Source organism: Wolffia australiana, chromosome 17, assembly GCF_029677425.1.
Source record: "Wolffia australiana isolate 7733 chromosome 17, ASM2967742v1".
Classification (NCBI taxonomy): domain Eukaryota; kingdom Viridiplantae; phylum Streptophyta; class Magnoliopsida; order Alismatales; family Araceae; genus Wolffia; species Wolffia australiana.
Genome location: NC_135851.1, coordinates 4,269,848 through 4,276,454, shown reverse-complemented (window position 1 = coordinate 4,276,454; position 6,607 = coordinate 4,269,848).

The window sequence follows — 6,607 nt, the reverse complement described above, 5'->3', positions numbered from 1 at the left end:
CCCACGATGTGACGCTAAGTAAACTAACTATTTGCTCAAAGAAGGAATGGGCTAAAGAAAAGCAAGAACAGTTTGATTTTCCAATTCTCAAGTCTGCCTCTCCCTTGGGCATACCTTCCCCTTATATAGGGAGGAAGGGTCAAGAGACCGTCCTTAGAGGAGGAAACCATCGCGAGACGAGGTCATCCTCTTTACATGTATCTCAAAAGTAGAAATGTAAACATGGACGAGGCCCAAAACTACGGCCCAGTCAAATTGTTCTGAAAATTACAAGTAAATAAATAATAAATAAAACTTATGATAGATCATGACGACTACTTGAATCCTGGGTCGCGGATGTCGGCGCAAGCAGCTCGATGTGGTTGAGCTCGTTTAGTACCGGTGTCAGTGCGATGGTCATCCATCACTATCTCTATCTCTATCTCTGTTTCAATCTCCATCTCTATCCCTATCTCTATCTTTGTCTCTATCTCTATCTTTAGATCTATATCTATCTCTGTCCCTATCTCTATCCCTATCTCTATCTTTGTCTTTATCTCTATCTTTAAATCTATATCTATCTCTGTCGCAATCTCTATCTCTATCTCTATCCCTATCTCTATCTCTATCTCTGTCTATATCACTGTCTCTATCTATTTCTCTATCTCAATTTTTATCTCCATCTCTATCTCTGTCGCTATTTCTATCTCTAAATCTATCTCTACCTCTATCTATATTGCTAGACCTATCTTTATCTCTTTATCTATCTCTATCTCTTTTTTGATATCTATCTATATCTCTATCTCTTTCTCTATCTCTATCTCTATCTCTAGCTCTATCTCTATCTCTATCTCTATCTCTATCTCTATCTCTATCTCTATCTCTATCTCTATCTCTATCTCTATCTCTATCTCTATCTCTATTTTTGTCTCTATATCTATCTCTATATCTATCTCTATCTCTATCTCTATCTCTATCTCTATCTCTATCGCTATCTCTATCTCTATCTTTATCTCTATCTTTATCTCTATCTCTATCTCTATCGCTATCTCTATCTCTATCTCTATCTCTATCTCTATCTCTACCTCTATCTCTATCTCTATCTCTATCTCTATCTCTATCTATATCTATATCTCTATCTCTATCGCTATTTATATCTCTATCTCTATCTCTATCTCTATCTCTATCTTTATCTCTAATTCTACTTTTATCTATATCGCTATTTCTATCTGTATCTCTATCTCTATCTCTATCTCTATCTCTATCTCTATCTCTATCTCTATCTCTATCTCTATCTCTATCTCTATCTCTATCTCTATCTCTATCTCTATCTCTATCTCTATCTCTATCTCCATCTCGGTTTTTGTCTCTATCTTTATTTTTGTCTATATATCTATTTAGATTTTCATCTCTATCTTTCTTTCTATGTTTATCTGCATCTCTTATTCTATCTCTGTCATTATCTCTATCTCTATCTCTATTTCTATCTCTATCTCTATCTCTATCTATATCTGTGATAACACCCTAAATTCGGTCTTTATTTCATGCTATTAGCACAATTTTATGTAGTTAAAGAGCTTAAAATAGGGTTGTTATCATCGATTTAGATGAAAATACTGTTTTCAAGTGATTTCTGATTTTTCCCTAATTTTCTGTTAATTCTATGACTTTTAAGAGATTTATTTGAGCTTGAAATGATCATTTTTTATCAAAAAGGCAGGTTTAGTATTTAATTTCGTTATTGATTAGTACAGGGATAAAACAGAAAATTTTCTAGGATTTTTTACGATTTTTCGGAGATGTATCTGAAGAAGAAATACCTTCTTTAGAAAAAAAAAGATATAGCTTTAAGAAAAAAAGAGTATTAACATTATTTTCAAACTTTGATGGGCCTTTTTGTAAAGTTTTGTTGCAATGATAGCCGCAAAACAGCTCTCCGTCTTGGTTGTAGGCGTAAAGATATGATTTAAAATGTTATGGGGTTTTATTGCAATTGTTTAATATATATTTTTAATGTTTTTCCAGAAACCAGAGGACAGAGAGTGCGCAAGGTGCATATACACAATTACTTTTGGGCGGCGTCCACCAGCAATTCCAGGCTTTTTAAGGACTTTTCTGCAAAAAGGAGGATTCAAAATGCGTGAGCCAATGAGAGAGCGACACGTCATGGCGTGTTTAAAAATGAAATGAATAAATAAATAAATTTAAATCCAATGGATTAAATTGGTTTAAAATTTATTTATTAATACCTTTTGATCCTGAAGTCCGATTGAGGCGATTTTTTCATGGATCTGTTTGTCTTGATCCCCTCTTTCAATTTGTATAGTTAGATCATTCAGCTCTACTCTACATTGATAGATAAAGATTAATTACTAAATGAGGGTAAAATTGGGATTTTTACCATGTAACCTAGGTATAAAAGCTAAATTTCGAGAGGGGGAGCTCATTCTTGATGGTTCTCTGTCACAACGGCAAGACAGAGAGGAGCCCCAAACTGGATCAACCTGTTTGGAACATTTCCCTTCATTGTATTTGCATTTTTGTGCATTTTGAATGAAATTAGTTAAATTTCTTGTTTCTTCTTCTTGATTGTGATCTGAAATTCTAAATCGCTTGGCGGCATGTAAAAGCCCTGATTATGATTGAGAGGAGAAATTGAGAGATTTGACTAGATATTCAACTGCATTCCCAAAGAAAACTCTAAAAAACATTAAATTCTAGGGTATTAAAAATTTGTTTTCCTTATTTATTATATAATATTGCAGTCAGTTCTGAATTATCAAATCTACAAAAAAACAAACCAACCAAATCAAAACTTTCTTCTTAATCCCTCTAAAGTGAATTCCTTGATCCTCTCATTTGGATCAATTAATTCAACTTAGAGTTTCCTAACTTCTACTACTTTTCTCAACTCTCCTACCTCCCTCTCTAAATTCCCTTGCTAACTGGGTTAATTTGATCTTCATTGAAGATGAAGTTAGTCCTAATAATTCAAAAATCATCAAATTGAAGTCCTTACTAGCCTCCCCTGGATGATACCTCCACTCATCATTCTGCATCTTAAGTGAAGTTTTATAAATTTTATTGTATAAGCTTAAATTGACAACGACCAGGTTTAAAATTTCATAAATTTTGCCCCTATTTTTGGCTTATCAATCTGTATCTCTATCTCTATCTCCATCTCTATCTCTAACTCTATCTCTCTCTCTCTCTCTTTCTTTATCTCCATCTCTAAGTCTATCTCTATCTCCATCTCTATCTCTATCTCTATCTTTATCTCTATCTTTATCTCTATCTCTATCGCTATCGCTATCTCTATCTCTATCTCTATCTCTATCTATATCTCTATCTCTATCTCTATCTCTATCTCTATATCTATCTCTATCTCTATCTCTATCTCTATCTCTATCTCTATCTCTATCTCTATCTCTATCTCTATCTCTATCTCTGTCTCTATGTCTATCTCTGTCTCTATCTCTAGCGCTATCTCTATCTCTATCTATATCCATATCTCTGTCTCTATCTCTATCTCTATCTATATCCATATCTCTGTCTCTATCTCTATCTCTATCTATATCCATATCTATATGTTTATCTCTATCTATCTCTATCTATATCCATATCTATATGTTTATCTCTATCTCTATCTTTATTGCTATCTCTATCTATATCTCTGTCTCTATTTCTATCACTGTCTTTATCCCTATCTATATCTCTATCTCTATCTACATCTCTATATCTATCTCTATCTCTATCTTAATCTATATCTCTATCTCTGGCTTTATCTTTATATCTAACTCTATCTATATCTCTGTCTCCATCTCTTTCGACATCTCTATCTGTATCAGTATCTCTATCACTATCTCAATCTGTATCTCTATATCTATCTATATCTAGCTCTATCTGTATCTCGATCTATATCTCTATATCTATTTCTATTTCTATCTCTATGCCTATCAAAATATCTATATCTATCTCCATCTGTATCTCTATATCTATCTCTATTTATATTTCTATCACTATCTATATCTCTATATCTATCTCTATATATATTTCTATCCCTATCTGTATCTTTATCACTATCTATATATCTATATCTATCTCTACCTGTATCTCTTTCTCTATCTCTATCTCTATCTCCATCTCTTTCTCTATATATATCTCTAACTCTATCTCTATGTCGATCCTTATGTCTATCTCTTTCTTTATCTCTATCTCTATCTCTATCTCCGTCTCTATCTTTATCTATATCTATATATCTATATCTATCTCTACCTGTATCTCTATCTCTATCTCTATCTCTATCTCCATCTCTTTCTCTATATCTATCTCTAACTCTATCTCTATCCCTATCTCTATGTCAATCCTTATGTCTATCTCTATCTCTATCTCTATCTCTATCTCTAACGCTTCCTCTTTCTCTATCTCTGTCTCTATCTCTATCTCTATCTCTTTCTCTATCTCTATTTATATCTCTATCTCTATCTCTATCTCTATCTCTATCACTACTCTATCTCTATATCCATCTCTATCTCTATCTCTATCCTTATCTCTATCTCTATTTCTATCTCTATCTCTGTCTCTAAGTCTATATCTATCTCTATCGCTATCTCAATGTTTATTTCTATCTCTATCTCTATCTCTATCTATATCTCTATCTTTTTCTCTATCTCTATCTCTATCTTTATCTCTATCGCCATCTCTATCTATATCTCGATCTCTATCTCTATCTCTATCTAGATCTTTATCTCAATCTCTAACTCCATCTTTATCTCTATCTCTATCTCTTTCTCTATCTTTATCTCTATCTCTCTTATTACCTCTATCTCTATCTTTATCTCTATCTCTATCTCTATCTCTATATCGATCCATGTTTTAATCTCTATATCTGTTTCTCCATCTCTACCTCTATCTCTATTGCTATGTTTATCTCAATCTCTCTTTTTATGTCTATATCTATCTGTATTTCTATCTGCATCCCTATCTCTTTTTCTATCTCTCTCTCTTTGTATATCTCTATATCTATCATTGTATCGATCTCTATCTCTATCTTTATTTCTATCTCTATCTCTATCTCTACATGTATCTCTATCTGTATGGCAATCTTTATCTATATCTATATTTCTATCTTTATCTCTAACTCTAATTAGATTTTTATCCGTATCTCTATCTCTATCTCTATTTCCATCTCTATCTCTATCTCTATCCCTAGCTCTATGTCTATCTCTCTATCTTACTCTATCTTTATTTCCATCTCTATCTCTTTCTCTATCTATCTCTCTCTCTGTCTCTATATCTATGTCTATCTCTAGCTCTAACTCTATCTCTGTCTTTATCTTTATCTCTATCTCTATCTGTATATAAACTTCAATCTCTGCCTCTATTTATATCGCTATTTCCATCTCTATCTCTATCTCTATCAATATTTCTATCTCTATCTCTATCTTCATTTACATTTCTATATTTAATTCTATCTCTCTACTTTCTCTATCTCAATCTCTATCTCCATCTCTATCCCTCTCTTTATCTCTATCTCTATCTCTATCCCTATCGCTATCTCTATCTCTTTTTCTATTACTATCAATCTCTCTATCTATATCTCTATCTCTATCTCTATCTTTATTTTTACCTCTATGTCTATCTCTATCTCTATATATATTTCTATCTCTATCTCTATATCTTTCTCTATCTCAATCTCTTTATCTATCTCTATCTCTATCTCTATCTCTATCTCTATCTCTATCTATATCCCTATCTCTATCTCTATCTCTATCTCGATCTATATCTCTATCTCTATCTCTATCCTTTTTTCTATCTCTACTCTATCTCTACTTCCATATCTATCTCTATGCCTATGTCTATCTCTATATCTATCTCTATCTGTATTTCTCTTTCTCTCTCTCTATTTTTATCTTTATTGTTTTCTGTATCTGTATCTCTATCTCTATCTCTCTTTGTATCGCTATCTCTGTATCTATTTCTATCTCTATCTCTGTCTTTATCTCTATATCAATATCGACCTCTATCTCTAACTCTATATCTATCTCTATATCTATCTCTATATCTATCTCTACCTCTATCTCTTTCTCTATCTCTATCTCTATTACCATCTTTATTTCTACCTTTAATTCTATTTTATTTATATTTATATCTCTATCTCTATCTCTATAGTTAAATCTATCTCTATGTTTATCTCTATCTCTTTCTCTATCTCTATCTTTCTTTATATCTCTATCTCTATCTTTATCTCTATCTTTTTGACTATCTTTCTTTATATCTCTATCTCTATCGTTACTTCTATTTCATCTTTATCTCTATCTTTATCTCTAATTGTATGTCTTTCTGTATCTCTATCTCTATCTATATATCTCTGTCTATCTCTTTCTCTCTCTCTCTCTACCTCTATCTCTGTCTCTATTTCTATCTCTATCTCTATTTCTATCTCTATCTCTATCTGTACCTTTATCTCTATCTGTCTTTCTAATTCTATCTCTATCTCTATCTCTATCTCTATGTCTCTCTCTCTCTCTCTATCTCTATATCTCTCTCTATCTATATCTCTGTCTATATCTTTGTCTCTATCTCTATATCTATATCTATTTCTATATCTGTATCTCAAACTCTATCT